General features: G+C 43.6%; 1 protein-coding gene and 1 long non-coding RNA gene across 1 annotated transcript; one reads left to right on the top strand and one right to left on the bottom strand.

Annotated features, from left to right (window-relative positions):
- Erich1 (glutamate-rich 1) overlaps nt 1–15,990 on the top strand; it is a gene marked incomplete at its 5' end in the record, with an annotated part of 52,793,804 nt that overhangs the window by 51,293,699 nt on the left and 1,484,115 nt on the right.
- LOC120097551 (uncharacterized) lies at nt 5,894–7,036 on the bottom strand. The gene is made up of 3 exons (XR_015640073.1): nt 6,950–7,036; nt 6,277–6,397; nt 5,894–6,170 (listed from the first exon to the last, which is right to left on the bottom strand). It is a non-coding gene; the product is annotated as an uncharacterized LOC120097551 (long non-coding RNA).

The raw sequence follows: 15,990 nt of genomic DNA on the forward strand, positions 1-15,990 counted from the left end.
TGGTTAGCAAATGCAAGGCTTCCCTTGGTGCCCACCCCTATCATTGGAATCACAAATATGCTATCATGCACACTGGAGATCTGAACATAAGTCCTCATACTTGCAGGGCAAGCACTTTACTGGCTGAGCTGTGTACCCAGACGTCAAAGTATTTCTTATAAATATTAAGACACTGGTAAATCACAGACCAAGCTCCAAGATGAAGCCACAGGTTACACCTGGACAACATGTAGAGCTCTGTGCCCTGAAGTGTGTCTGCAGGCCCTGCTAGCTGGTGGAAGCCCCTCATATGTTTTAAACCCTGTGAAAGTATATCTGGGTCTGGACAAATGGTTGAAGAATTGGAAAGAATAATAGGCAGCTAAAGTCTAAGGCTTACTTCTAGTCAAAGATGAGTAGAACTCGTGGATATGGACTTCCTGGAATGGAATAGTACGTCTGTCTCCTGTGAGCAGCCAGCAGCAAGATCAGGCAGAGGAGGCCCATACAACAGGAACATGGAGGATTTGCCTCAGAGATACCAGTCTCTTTGAGATTCCTTTGTTTTGTTTTGGGTGTTTACTTACCCTGTGTTCCTAGGAAGGTTTTGTGTGTCCAGAATTGGGAACTGTTCCAGTTCCCAAACATCTACTCCAGCCAATATAATGACCTGCTGTAAGTTTTATTAGTGATCAATCCATCTTTCTTCAAACGACGTATCATCGATCATTGTTCCTAAAATTTCAGTAGTGCTTCCAGTCAGTTTGATGATGTGCAGAACACAAGCTGACCTGCCCAGGCCTTCAAAGCCAGTGGCACATAGAGTTGCAGTGACCGCAGCATGACTACTTGATCTCACACACACTGCCAATGCAGTGCGTGCCATCGTAGTATAGTTCTCACCGCTAATTGTGCTTTCTGGTTTTAAATTACCTGTCTGATGCTCTTTTTAAAGACCAGGTTTATATGGTCTTCTTAGCTACATTTTGGTATCATCTTTTACAACTTAAGAATCATCTCCGTTTTCTACTCTATTTCCCTTCAGATCCCTCTGATCTGAGGTGCTCTGATGTGTTTTAACAGCAGGAAGAGTTCAACACATTTCATAAGCCAAAGCGTCTTCCACCTGTGCCTTGCATGAGAGTCTAGTGTGCTGTCTTTCAATAAATTCTACGCAGTTTAAAACTTCTGCTTGCTCCCTGCTGAATCTTTTGTAACAGGACACTTAGAAGAGGCTTTCCTAATTTCACAGTGGCTAAAATAGTTGTTGAATTTTTATAAGTTAACGTAGATATTCCGGTCCTTTGCTCTGTTCTGAGTACACCTGCTGCCTGTACCTGGAGAGCCCCAGTGTTCTCTTCCAACTGCTCATTCTCTATGAAGGGCAGCATCTACAAACAGGAAGCTACACCTATAATACAAAAAAGAAGGAGCTGGGGAAATACAGCCTCCACACTTCAGTCTCCTATTACCGAAAAAGGATGTGGGCAGATGCCCCCAGAGTAGGTAGCCTCGGTCAGTTTCCTAAGGTCAATACTACAGGCAGGGTACACAATGGAATGGAATGGGAACCTGGCACTATGATGAATCTCACATCTCACTGCACTTTTCTTAGGCTGGATCACTTCCTGCAACAATGCCCACACACTCTTATGCCCTTTGCCCTTCCTCAGGACCCTGCCATGCAAGGTCCCAGCACCACCAGATCTGTTGAGACTCCAGGTTGGGTACTGGTGATGAAGTTGTTATACGGGATGCATTATGACTCCATCCTCCTTGGCATCCTATTCTAAGGGGAACCTTAGCAGGCAAGCAGATAACACAATAGGATCTAATGGTTGAATTGTGTGGGAGAGAGAAGGTGACTTGTATTTGGGCAAGTGGTAGGTCTAATTTGCAATTTTAGGTACCCATGGCCTGAAAATACCATAATTTCCTGTTTGTTCCTGACTTCAGTATCAAAGGAGTAATTTCCTGCCCTTATAAATGAAATGGACAACTCTTGTGTTTAAAAAAAATCAGGGAGAAACCATCAAAACCAATCAATTATAGGTGTTTTCCATATCAAGTGTGAAAATGAGAGAGAGAGAGAGAGAGAGAGAGAGAGAGAGAGAGAGAGAAAGAGAGAGAGACCCAAATGACTTAAAATTCTAGGTTTTGCTCAGCAAGACCTACTCTTAAACTGAAAACAGACACAAAATTCCAACTCTAATGTGAACAGGAGGCCATGCCGATGGGAGTGCCATCCTACTGTGTTCCTACTGTGTGCCGAGTGAGGCTGCTCATGGGGAATCATGTATCTCAAATTCGAGCCCACATGGGCTACCCAGAATGCTGTGCGAAGTTTCATTCCACGAACTCCATTTCTTTATGATGATGCGAGTGAGATTCGCGTTTTTAATATATGTGTTCCTCCAGATTCATTTCTTAAACAAGCAGTGTTTGTACCTCTTATTGCATCTCATCTACCTGAGTAACAGAGATGGCTCCTTCTTTTAATCAAACATGGGGAGTCAGCAAAGACAGCCTTCTCTGGCCCTGAAAGGAACAGTGGTAACAGGTGCCGCTCCCAAGTTCAATTTCTCACCAAGTGGCTTGAGTTTCCTGAAACTTTCAAGTTGTGCAATTTTTTTAAAAATCACTTTAAAAATCACTTCTACCAGCCACCTTAGAACATCTTACCTCATTACACCCTCCCATTGCTTGCTTCCTGGGCTCCCGGCTCTCTCCTCCCATTTCACGCACAGCTTCCGACTGAGATCACAGGACCCCCATCTCCCAGGCAATCAGCTCAAGTTGCCATGGCGGAGCCTTCTCTTCCCCATTCCACTGCCAGAGAAGAGTCCCCACTCAGTTGGAGTGACTTTTTTCTGGTTCTTTACACACTGCTTTTGAAAAGAGAAAGGTCAGGTTTTGCACACTTGGGCATTGCAGATTACCGGACACACACAAACAACCGCATCATTATCACGTGTCTGGGTGCACCTTGCTGAAGGTCAGGCATGGTGCTTCCCATGATGTAGACTGAGCCCGTTTGCCTCCCAAGGGCAGAACTGTGAAACTTTGTTGCAAACCAGGTAACACTTGCATGTGTCGATGATACTCCGTGTGCATGTTCAGATGATATCACTCTACTCTCTGGTTTAAAAAAGAAATGGAAACATAGCTGCAACTGTTTTCAAATACAGACATTGATGGCCAATTGTTTTAAGCACTAAATTGACTGGAAACAGTTTCCATGCCAATAGCTGTTGCTACAAGGAATTGCATATATATTTTACGTCAGCATCTGGCATTCACATAAAGGGAAGATGTGATTGTGATGATTTTATATATATATATATATATATATATATATATGTATATGTATATATATATATGTATATGTATATGTATGTGTGTGTGTGTGTGTGTGTACTGTGGTACCTGATACATTTCAAATCATTGAAAAATGTTGCATCTTGATAATGTGTCATATTTAATCTGGGTTTAGGACATAAGAGAATGAGATTCCAGTTCAGAGGCAGAGACAATAGGTGCACTGTTGCCATGGAGATAAGCAGATGGTGTGGAGAGAAGGAAGAAAGTGATCTGTAAGTGTAGAGATGGTGCTTCTCGCTCTTTCCTTCTACCGGACCCTTAGCTCCTATAAATGTGGATGGGGGAACGAGCGGAAGGATAAAGACTCCAATTGTGTCACCACCTTTGCATGGTCGTCCCTTCAACTTCTCACTTACCTTCTTAGGCCACGTGAAAAACTTTCTGGAGTTTTTCCCGAGGACAAGCTTCACTTGAATTTTTCCTACCTTTTTATGTTTTGCTCCCCTTACACCTCCATAAAGAAACCAGAGCTCACTATTTTTTTTTCCAAGACAAACTTAGTTCTGCCGGAAAGTTGCCTCTTCGTGTTGGGTTCTCCCTGTGTCCCTTCTCCAGCACTGGGTCACATCCCTCTCGTCGCCAGCATGGTGCTGCAGGTGATAGTCAGGGTGGCAGCTATGTAAGGGAGGTTGTCAACTTGGTCCAGCCAAGGGACCGAAACCTGGCTTGGAGACTCAACCAGTGTCCACAGTGATGTCAACAACTCAGGGGGCCCGACAGGGGAGTTAAAGAACAAATATAAAGGAAAGAAGCTACTAGTCCCTCCTAAATTTGCAGCCATTGCCACATCCGAATGCTTAAAGGCACCATTTTCAACTGATGCCAAAACCATTCAAGACTGATTAATAGCAGGGAACCCATGACACACTGGGATCTTAGATGGTTAACGAGTCCCTCACTGCAGACAGAAGGTACAGTATTGGGGGAGCAACCTTAGCTAGCCCATCAGATGGAAACCTGGGCACGGTGAACCTTCTGCACAGGCCTGAGCAGAAGAGGTGCATTGCACGGAATCCTAATTATTTCTAAAGTTTTCTACCTGAATTCAGTCACGTAACAGATAAGATACCTGTGAAAATATTTTCTATGCCTTTAGCACAGTATTCTTCTCCTCCTATGGAAGAAACGGTGAAAATCCCTTCAATTTCCTGTGCCACAGAGAACATCTGGGAAGTAGGATACCATGTTATCCCAAAGATGTGACTTCCCACTGCCGGTTACCACCAGCTGCCTCAGCTAGCTGGGGTTCTTTTTTTTTTCCCCTAGAAATGTGTATGCTGTCCTAGAATAATTATTAAAAAGATGAACAATGCCCATAAGACTGGTTATAATAAAATTCAGGAAAACATTAACAAGAGAGATGCTGCAATATATACATAAAAAGAACTTGTCAAATATTAGAGTTCATATCTGGGTGCATTTTTTAAAGCAATAAAATTTGTGTGCACATGTGTTTGTGCGGGTGTGTATGTGTGGAAAAACTTATAAAAGACAAATTGTCCTCATGCTAAGCAATGACATAAAAACCTAAATGCAAGTTAAGCAAGGGTAAAGATGTGGAGGTAAAAGTCATTTGACAGTGAAGCTCGTCTTGGAGGGAGAATGTGAAGGTAAATCTCAACCATCAACTTGACAAGACCTGGAATCCACTGAGAGGCGTACCTCAGGGTTGTTGGTAAGGCCTTTTCAGGAAGGGTTAACTGAGGGGCTGGGTCCCTGCTCAGAGTGGACAAGTGAAGGCAACAGCAGGTGACCTCAGTAGAAAAACGTGAGGACACACAGCTTTGTCGGCCTGCGTTCACTTCCTGTTTAATGATTTCTATCCCCGTTGATTTTGCTGATGACATCAGAACCCAAATCTTCGGTTTTTGACTGTGGACTGAAGACCAATGTCCCTCTCCAGGAAACCCTGTGCTTTCAGGGTCAGATCAGGGCTGCTGAGGTGTCCAGCCTCACAGGCTGAGCCACTGCTATACACTCAGCCTCTCCAGCACAGAGATGGATGTTATTGGACTACTGTCTTAGTCAGGGTTTCTATTCCTGCACAAAACATCATGACCAAGAAGCAAGTTGGAGAAAAAAGGATTTATTCAGCTTACACTTCCACATTGCTGTTCATCACCAAAGGAAGTCAGAACAGGGACTCACACGGGGCAGGAACTTAGAGGCAGATGCTGGTGCAGAGGACATGAAGGGGTCCTGCTTGCTGGCTTGCTTCCCCTGGCTTGCTCAGCTTGCTTTCTTATAGAACCCAGGACCACCAGCCCAGGGATGGCCCCGCCCACGATGGGCTGGCCCCTCCCCATTAATCACTAATTGAGAAAATGCCTGACAGCTGGATCTCATGGAGGCATTTCCTCAAGGGAGGCTCCTTTCTCTTCGATAACTCCACCATGTGTCAAGTTGACACACAAAACCAGATGGTGCAACTATCCAGACCCAACTTTGCAAACCAATCTATTGATCTCCCTTCTGTGATATCTAGCCATCATGTCCATGCTGTTCCTCTTGAGAACCCTTCATGATACATAAATACTTCTTGTTCAGTTTTATTGTGAAAAGATCATTACCCATGCACCAGGGCAACTGGATCAGATACATCCCATAGGTCCCAGTGTTGTATTGGTATTAAATTGACTGCATTTGATATCATGTTTTGCTTAGATGGAAGATAGAATGGAATACCTTTGCTCTAGTGTGCTTTCTGCTGCTGTGATAAACACCATTTCCTTGGGGAGAAAGGGGTTTATTTGGCATCCAGGTTTTAGTACATCCTGGAGCAAAGCCGCGTCAGGAACCCGAGGCAGGAACTTGAAACAGAAAGCACAAAGGAACAGTGATCAGTGGCTGGCTCCCAGCTTCCAGTCCGGGTAGCTTCCTCCAGGAATGGCTCCTCAGTATTGGTTGGGCCTCCACCTGTTAGCCATGAAGAGAAGTCTCCAGAGACACGATGTCCACAGGCCAGCCTGCTCCACATAATTTCCCAGTTAGGATTCTCAGATAGCTTGAACTGGGGCAGGTTGATAGCCGCAGCTTACTGAGAGAATATTTGAACATATTTTTATATGGTAAAGCAAGAGCCACGAACGATTAGGATGGGCATCAGGTAAGGACATAGGATTTCTTGCACCATTCTTTTCCAGAAAGGGATAAGTTAATATTCAATAAATAAGGTCATAAAAAGTAAGGAGGAGTGATTGATGTCTCTTCCACGTGTATATGTGTTCATGTGTGTGCATGTATATATGAGCAGCAGTCATTCCTCAGTCACCCACACATTCTTTCTATTGAGACAGGGACTTTCAGTGATCCTGGAGTTCACTATTTAGCTAGAGTGTCTTGCCCGAAAGCCCCAGGGATCTGTCTGTCTCCAATTCTCTGGGTCAGGGATTATAGGAATGTACCGCCACGCCCAATTTTCATTTATATCAGCCATAACTGTTATACAATATTGAATGTTAAACCAGGAAACCTTGAGGTTGGCACAGTTTGCCCGTTCTTTGCTTATGCTACTAGCTGACGTGTTAGTCGAACATTTAAAGATACTTTTGTCTATCTCTGTTTTTAAAACAAAGGAGACAGTACTTACCGTTTGGGGGTTTTGTTTTTCTAATCCCTGGCGTGCAGGGTAATGTCCACTCTGCCTCAGTGTTTAGTCTCCAAGCGAAGCCTTGGGAGTCCCCACTGCACATGCGCACAGACAAGAGAGAAAAGCAAGCCACGCCTTAGTTTATTGTGAGGACTCTTCTGACGTCATCACCCCCACCCCCCCTCAAATGGCTGCTGAGTACTGTAAGCGGTTTAAAACCGCAAGAACCTGGGCTGTTATTTAAATGTATCTTTTAAATAAATAAAAAATTCAGGTGTCTTACCATCGGTGGCTTGTCCTTGTGCCAACTCTTTAAACCATCACAGGGCAATTCAGCCTTATCGTGTTTCCTTCGCTCTTATAGGAATTTAAACATTGAAGTTAAGGAAGCGGTCATAAAATGTGTCACTTACAGTTTAGACTCTATTGATCGCTGCATAGCGATAGCTACTGGTTTGCCTGCCTTGGAAGGCAGTGCTCAGGAAAACCCCAAGGTGAGTATTTTGAGAAGTAACATTGGAAACCAGTAGGAGGGATTGACACTATTGGGAGGTAAAACAATGACACAAAACAATGGAAGTTGTTATTATGAGGGCATTGTGCTATAATTGGGGTAAGAGGCAGGTTATTAATTATTCAAAGGAAATATAGATCGCGCCTCAATAAAATTTTATTCTCCATTCTTTTCATTAAAATAAAACGGAGTTTTTCTTAGCATCATTATGTATCTCTAGAAAGAACATAAATGTGCATTATATATTATACATTATATAATATACAAATATAGTATATTATATTGATTATAGTTTATGTTATAATATATAAATATGATGTCATACACTATGCTTATGTATATTATAATATACACAAATATACATTATATATACAGAGATGAATTATACATTTATACATGTATACTCATGGGCATGTGTCTTGGCTAAGTGTTCAAAAGTGAAGGACGTGACTGAGAAGTGTTTAGAAGAGAACATGGTGAATCATACTTCAGTTTCTTTTTTCCTTTTAAATTTCATAGCACATGGGAATGGAAGGGTGCTTCTGTGATAAACTCCCCACTTATTCCTCCCCAGTTGCAGGCCTGTGCAGGAAGTTCCATTGGAGCTAATGAGAAAGCAGGGTTCCTAGACCGTCTGGATCTCAGGGGGTGAACTTTCAGCGTCAGCAACACACAGCAAGCTCCAAGCAGAGTTAATACCATCCTCGACTGACATCTTCTCTTTGAAGTGGAGACTTCCAAGTCTCCATAGTGAGAGGTTTCTGCCAGAACACTACCTGTTACAATGTTTCTGAGGTCAGGTATGTGCTCTGAATTGAAATGTTCCCTCCTGGGGAAAGAAAGGATTCTCTTAAGATCCATGCAACTGGAACCACTCAGAAAGAACTTAGTATGACACTATAAAACTGTAAAAATAAAATCCATCATTTTAGACTCTCCAATATCTCCTGATGATTTTGTCTTTGAACGATTAGTTAAGTAAGTAAATTTGGAAGGATCTTCTGATCCAGCAGGAAGGTTTAAGAGTGAAAAAAATGTGATGTCATGGGGACCAAAGCATCTGTTGGAGTGGATTCAAGGGGCTCCAGCCTGCAGTCAGGTCTGGAACTTCTTGGCTTTGTAAAGCAGATGCTAACAGCTCATCCACTCTCTGTGAATGACCAGGCGGAGCTCTCAGCTTAAGCATTCGAGCTCAATGTCTCTGCAAATAATCCTTCACTCTTCCTCAACTGGTATGGTCACCATGAGAGAGCACACTCCAGGGCTGGACAAATACCTCTGCTTCCTCTACAGTTTTACTGGGAATTCCACGTCTGAATTGTCTGAGCCACAAACTGGAGAGTAAGGCTTCATGCTGAGGGGGTCTCAGCATAGGGTTAGAGATGAGATCACTGACCACACCAGTGTTGAGTGCTGTGGGTCTTCCACCCAGCTCTGACATGGTACAAACTAGTAAGGGTGGTCAGGTGATAGACATTGGCCACCATGGTCCAGAAGACCTGGAGAGAATAGGGGATACAGATACTGAGGAGGGGGATACAACATGGCCAGGAAGGTAGTCGACCATGAGTAGACACACAGTCTGAAGTGAAAATCCTTTGGTGGGCACATGACTTTCTCTCCTCAGCATATGTATGTCTCCAACAACTTCTGTAATTTTACCCAGTGAGCAACGTCTGTCTCAAAGTGCTGTAGGGTCTGAATAGCAGAAATGTGCACATAGAACCCAACACCTGCCTAGAAAACCCAGGAGGAGCTGCCTGGCCTCATCAAGTCACTAGAACTTAATCCCCAGAGTGACTGTTCCTTTTTTACAAGCCACATCTTTTTCACAAAACCTAGAGCACACACTTCTTTGGTTGTGGCGGGAATAATATTCTTGCTCCTTCTCAGTCTCTTCACAGAGAGGTGAGCTTCCGGGATTGTGTAACACTTGAGATTGAGAATGTTCTCACATTACTTACCACCATTTAGAATGGAATCTCATTGTTTTACATTTAAATGTGTCGTATGATTTTAAGCCAGTGAACCAAATAATGACAGTAAGTGCTGTGGTCCTTAATAAAAACGGAAAGAACCAGGGTCACAAGGCTTGGCAGGGTAATTATTCTTCACAATCACCAAAATTAGACAAAGAAATCCATCACTGGTCTAAACATATTGAGAAATTTCTTCAGATGGGAAATTGATTTTAACCATCTTAGCCGGGGAAAAGCCTGTGTAGCTATGGCTTGAACATAGGACAACATAGTAATAAATTTCTGAAAGAAGGTAAGGCATATGCTTAGACAACAGCTATGTGAGGGTGAGGGCGATCCTTCATCGTTGTTTAACATTTAAACACGCGCAGCTCTGAATTATTCACTGGCTTGAAACCTCATCATAGTTGTGGCCAGGAAACAGATTGCCGCTCTGTCGTATTTGACATTACCCATGCATCTTCATGATGCTTAACTGATCCAGACGACTGACGATTAATATTTAATATTCCATCACCTATTAGTACTTTTGAGGGGTGTTGCAAAGTTAGAAAATAAGAAATCCAAACCAGGAGTTCCGCTCAGTGTAGCAGACCGGCAGTTCTGTAGAGACAGAGAGGGCAGCAGCGTAGCACAGACGCTCGCTCTGAAGTCTGAAGTGTGCTTCAATAACCTGCTGAACTCCAGTAGGAAGAAGAAGAACTTTTGTGGTAAAATCACTTAATTGACTCCAGTGGGAACACATTGCGAAAGGTGTTGAGGAAGGGCAAGCCTAGAGGGGCTGAAAGAAAGGTCTTTGAAGAAAGCTGGTTTGGTGTGATGCTCTCTACAACACCCACGAATCTGGCAACTGCCTGGCTTAAAGTCTTCCCAGGGCTAAAATGGGTTCGTTTTCTCACTGCGGACCACACATGAAGAAGCATGCTCACTGAGTTCAAAGTCAGAGAAAGTCTCTGAAAATGTACTGAAAGACGTTCTGAACTGGAGGAGCTCTCTGAACCTGAGCCGGGCTGTGGAACCACAGCTCTGGGACTGACCCGGTTCCCAGTGCAACCAGGAGTAAGCAGGCTGGCTATGCGAATGCGCACTGTGCCTGCTGTGTCCTTCCTGCTGGCTGACCTCACCTACCATACTGCTGAAGCAATGGTGGGCAGCTGAGAGCAGACCAGTCTCTGATGGCCTGGCAGGGGCAGAGAGTCGAGGCGGAAAGCGGGCAACGTGGTTCGCACGTGAAATAAGTCTGTAGACTCCTCGGTTTCAACACTCGGTACCCGCCCGGTGATGCTGTTTGGGAAGGTTATGGAACCTTTAAGACGTGGAGACTTGCTGCTGGAGGAAGTATGTGAGGGGAGAAGGTTTGTAAGGTTTTATAGACTAATTCTACTTCCTTCCTGTTCCCTCCCCTGTCCCTCTCCCCCCCCCCATCCTCCCCCCACCTCGCGCTCGCTCTCTCTCTCACTTTCTCTTCCCTCTGGGTACGGATGCTATGTGATCAGTTTCCTCTCTTGTAGACATGTCCCTGCAAGTTGCATATAATTAATTAAAAGACAGGCTGTTAAAATTGGCCAAAAAGTTGAAACTAACCAAAGAATTTACAGGAACAGTAATTAAAGGGTACTTGCTAAACTAGCCGTGCCTTTATTTAAAAACAAAACAATATATGTGGAAAACAGATAATAGGAATGTCAAGTGTTCTAAGACTAGGTAAGATGGTCTTCAGGGCAAGAAAAAACGCTCAGGCCTTGAGAGCGCCAATCCACAGTGATCAAAAGGGCCGAGGCCACAGCTGAGTCTTACCTGCTGTGTGCAACTTAAAATTCACTCATCGGGGCTGGGGATTTAGCTCAGTGGTAGAGCGCTTACCTAGGAAGCGCAAGGCCCTGGGTTCAGTCCCCAGCTCCGGAAAAAAAAGAACCAAAAAAAAAAAAAATTCACTCATCAAACCTGGAGAACCTCGAAGAGGCTAATCATTGTCACAGTTTGAGATTTCAATGCACACGACTTGCAGTGGACAAATGAGAGGTTAATTTGAACACGCTATCAACCAGCTACTGCATCTCTATGACTAGGAGGTCCATCCCTCAGTAAACAGGAATCCATGTTCCCTCCAGGAGCACACAGCTATCAACCAAGGTGGACCACATGCTGGGCCAAATGACCCTGACCACCAGGACCGCGGGAACTCGTTAGAAACAGAGACATCAAAAATATCCTCAGGTGTGCTGGATGAAGAATTATACTGGGAAACACGCTCAGAGTTAAGAACTAAACCTCAGGGGACATTGGAAAACACAGACTAGTTCTTGAACTAAAAAAAAAAAAGACAAAAAACAACAAAAAAAATTCAATCAGATGACATGGCCTGATCACAGGGGATTACCAAACACAGCAAGCCAGTCAGAAGCCACTGTCCCTGACCTCTGAGAACATCATAGCCCTGAGGTCACTGCATCCCTAAGAGCTGAGGTCATGTCAGCAAGGTGCTGTTCAGACATAAACAAGGGAGGAGGGAGGAATTTTATCTTGGGAATCAATATAAATTCTTTCTCTCCTCCTCACAAGGGGGCTCAGATATCATGGAAGGTCTGCTCAGTAGGAAACTGTGTGTATCATTAAATACATAAAATGTATAATTAAATTAATTTATAGATAAATCAGGCCAGATTTGCACACACTGATGTGGAACTGTCCAGTCTAAAGGGCAGCCCCAGCCCAAGGTAAATATTGAGCAACCATGCTGGGCACCAAATTTATAGCTGCACTTAATTGTCAATAAATGTTATTGCTGATATCTGACTCCAGTATGCTAGAACTTTCAGGTAAGGCTGGACATCCAGTTTGTGAATTTGCTTTATACCTACAAATCTTCCAAAATCTAAATCGGATAAAATATTTATGTTGGTAAGATGAGCATCAGGGAGAGTCCCCGTGAGTGTGAATAACCTGATGTTTCCACTACTTGGGCCTGAGTAAAGAATGCAAAATATGCATTAATAATTTATATTGACCTCATGTGGAAATCATAATACCTCAGACACATTGGGTAAAGTATAATATAGTGTTAAGATTTACCTCACCTGTTCCTGAAGTTTTCAGTATGGCTAGCGGGGAGTTGAACGCCGTGTACATACACGTATTAAGATTGCCCTTGTTAGCACTAGGAGTAGAATATCAAAAGCTATCCTCTGGCTGTGCTTTTTAAACAATAACTTGACAAATCCACAATCTGTATTCTAACTCGTGACACTTTCTTTCGGGTGTGGTCAAAACCTCTAATACCAAACCTCAATTTTTTAGTGGGAATTTTGTGACAGGAGCTCGCGCTCAGCTCATAGTGGCAGAGGTGCCTGCTCTGTGCTTAGCTTACAGGTTGAGACTTCCTGCAACGCATCCATTCCAGCCATTGTAACTTGACAGGAGTGGAGCTGGGACAGTTACCTCACATCTTTATCTGTCACACATGAAGGAAGTCAGGGCTCTGACTCCTCTCTGTTCTTTTTATCTCCAGATCTTCACCCAAAGTCTGTCCCAGGTAGCTGTTGAAAAATGGTTTGTTAAGTAAAACTAGCTTTGAGCTCCCTGTCTGGACTGTATACTTATAAAGCTATCTATGTCTAGTCCTGAAAGCAAACACATGGAGAACTCAAGTTAAGGGAATTGGTGACTGTTGATCAATGCAGCTTAGAACAGGGCTCATTATGGGGCTACAAAAGAAGGCTACTTTCTTGTCTCGCCATTCTGACCTTTAATCACAGTTGTACTGACACAATGTTTCTCTTTCTCCAGCTCCTGCTTTGTTGGCACCTCGGATAGCAGATGCAATATCCAGTTTCAGGAGCAGGTATTTATAGCACATTCTCAGGAGTGCGCTGGGGTTCTCGCAAGACACAGTTTCTTTCCACAGCGTCTTCCCAAGCTAAAGTTGCCATACCTACCCAGGAGGGGGTCAGGGGTGGCTCCTCCAGCCAACATCTCAGTTGCTAAGCAATCAGGACAGGGACTTCGATGTCACATTTGAAAGGTATAGAAGAGAAGAAAAATTCTCACGTGGAATACGTATGGCCGCACTAAGTAGACAGAGCTATATCATACCTAGAGTACGAGGGTTGCTAGCTGACCACGCACTGCCCACAGCTGACCGCAAACCAGCTACACACTCAGGCCAGCCCCCAACACTCCTATCAGGATGCACAGTGGCCTGGGGGTGACCTGCTGACTCAGGCCTGCCACCTGCCCACATTCCTGCCACTTCAGGCTATTTCCAGACAGCAGGCCCTTCCCTTTTCCGGCAGAAATCCCTGCTTAACTCAAGACAATCCTTTGCATAATTCTATTCTACATACTTATCAGCACTGACAAGCTCAGGGTATTTTATTTCAAATGCATTTTTTTTATTTGATTTACCATTGTATGCATTGCTTGAAAATTCCAGAGATGAATGTAAAATGTTTGAGTCAAGTGCAGCTCCCATTGTCTCCTCTTTCGCTCTGTCTCATCATTTTAACTCCCCAAATTCATATCTTTTTTTTTTAACCCACTGTATTTAGCACCACAGGTATGTGCATGGTTCTGTCCAAGGCCGCATCCCTAAATGAAGCTTTTTTTCCCCTCCCCCAGCAGCCATCACTCCTCAGCCAGGGACAGGATTTTGTAATCCCTTCCCTATGCATACTGAAATTTCTGTCTGGCTTCATCTTGTGTGTGTCCCGGCTACTCATTTGGCTAGGCCCTGGGCCCTAAGGAAGAACCTACTACCATTATTCTGCTAAGGGAACTAGATAATAACCTGTCCCCAAAGTTCTTACCTTTATACATAGATTAGTGAACCTCTCAACCCTCTTTTTGCAATAAATGGAGATTGATACAGAGACGCACAGCAGGTCGGTGGGCAGCGAGGCTGTGCAGTGCTCAGTCCCAAATGCACCGTCTTTATCCTTACCACACCTCCTTTAAACACGCAGGGACTGTTGTAAAAGAGGAATAGAAGATTGTAAGAGGCAGAGGTGGGAGTAGACTTCTAGACATCACAACACTGTTGTACTCTCCCTCATAAAGAGTTTATAATTGTAGGACAAGGGACTGTGGTTCTCCTATAAGCAGTTTTGCAACTTACATTGAGGATGCAGGATTCCTCAATTGAGAAATGCACACACGTTGTGGGTTTTAGGAGACAGGTTTGATCCTGCGCTTCTTATTGAAAGCGTCCTGTTACATCGTCTCTACCATGCAAATCCAGGCACAGGCCTGTCTTTGCCAGAACAGGCTTTTCCAGAACTGTTGAGAGCGGGAACTTTTCTTCGTGGTGTTGTTAGTACTAGGATATGTTCTTCTAGGCAAGATGCCTTACTAGTAAGATAGTGTTTAGGGCTGTCAATCAGCATGCAGTGAGTAAATTAGATCAGAATTAAGCTGGCTCAGGCTGAGGTTAATTGCTGGGTCAAAGCAGCACACACCTTCTGTAGTACGAGAGTGAAAGGTGTTGCATTCTTCCATTTTTCTGTCAGCCCCATGCAGTTGATACATTGTAGCAGGAGCCCTGATGTTACAGCTGCCTTAGCTTTGGGCATCCTGCTGGACACACTTGCAATGTCTATGGGTGGGTCGGAGATGCGATCTGACTCAGGATAGGAATGGATCTTCATTCTGAAGCAGGTTGACTGAGGGGCCCAGGAACTAAACGTACACTCCCTACGCTTGCTTTTTAAATTCCATTAGCATGTTTTCTATTTTGTAAGTTTGTCAGATGGACAGAAGGAAAACCTACCAGTTCTTTTTAAATTTAGGCTTGAAAAAAACTCACATTGCCAATGGCTTTACATTTTCCCACGTCACTGTCCTTAATTTATTTTAGCACAAAAATATTTAACCAATCTCTTTTCTTCGCTGAGATGCTAAATATGCTTTTAATTCATGACATACAATTATCATATTAAATTACCGGAGTTAAATTTGACAGCTTCGGCAGAGATTCCTAATTGAATAAGAAAAAGCTCACCAAAGTATTTTGTATTTTCCACATTACATTAATTAAAAGCCTACTCTGTTCTCTTCTATCCTGCTCATCTGCATCAGAGTCACCTAGACTCCTCAGACTTCTCCACAAGGGCCAAATTTCAGAAGTTATTATCTCAAACAGATAGTTGAAAGGACTTGCTCCACCAGCATATTGCTGCCTTCTTGTCTATATTTAATCCTCTCTCCGTTCTGATTATCCAACTCTGTAGAGCCCTATATTTCACAAAACTATAATTATACCTTCAAGGCTATTAAAGCTTATTTTATATGCTTTGATTAAACTGAAATTCTAAAAAAAATAATAATAATAATCTCCTAAAGGCAAATGTTCTCAAAAGAAGGCTTCTCTTCCAGACATCTGCTTGGCACCCAGGTGTGGAGAGCTCTTGGAGGATCCCCACAAGTGTCAGTGATGGGAGGGGCCCAACCCAGGTTGCTTGGCAACTCTGCCTCAGGACCAAAGGAGGGAGCCTTAATTTCAAGACCAGCTCAGGACTCCTGTTATTCTAGGGAGAAGAGGAAAGGTCTATTTT

This window comes from Rattus norvegicus, chromosome 16, assembly GCF_021556685.1.
Source record: "Rattus norvegicus strain SHRSP/BbbUtx chromosome 16, alternate assembly SHRSP_T2T, whole genome shotgun sequence".
NCBI lineage: Eukaryota > Metazoa > Chordata > Mammalia > Rodentia > Muridae > Rattus > Rattus norvegicus.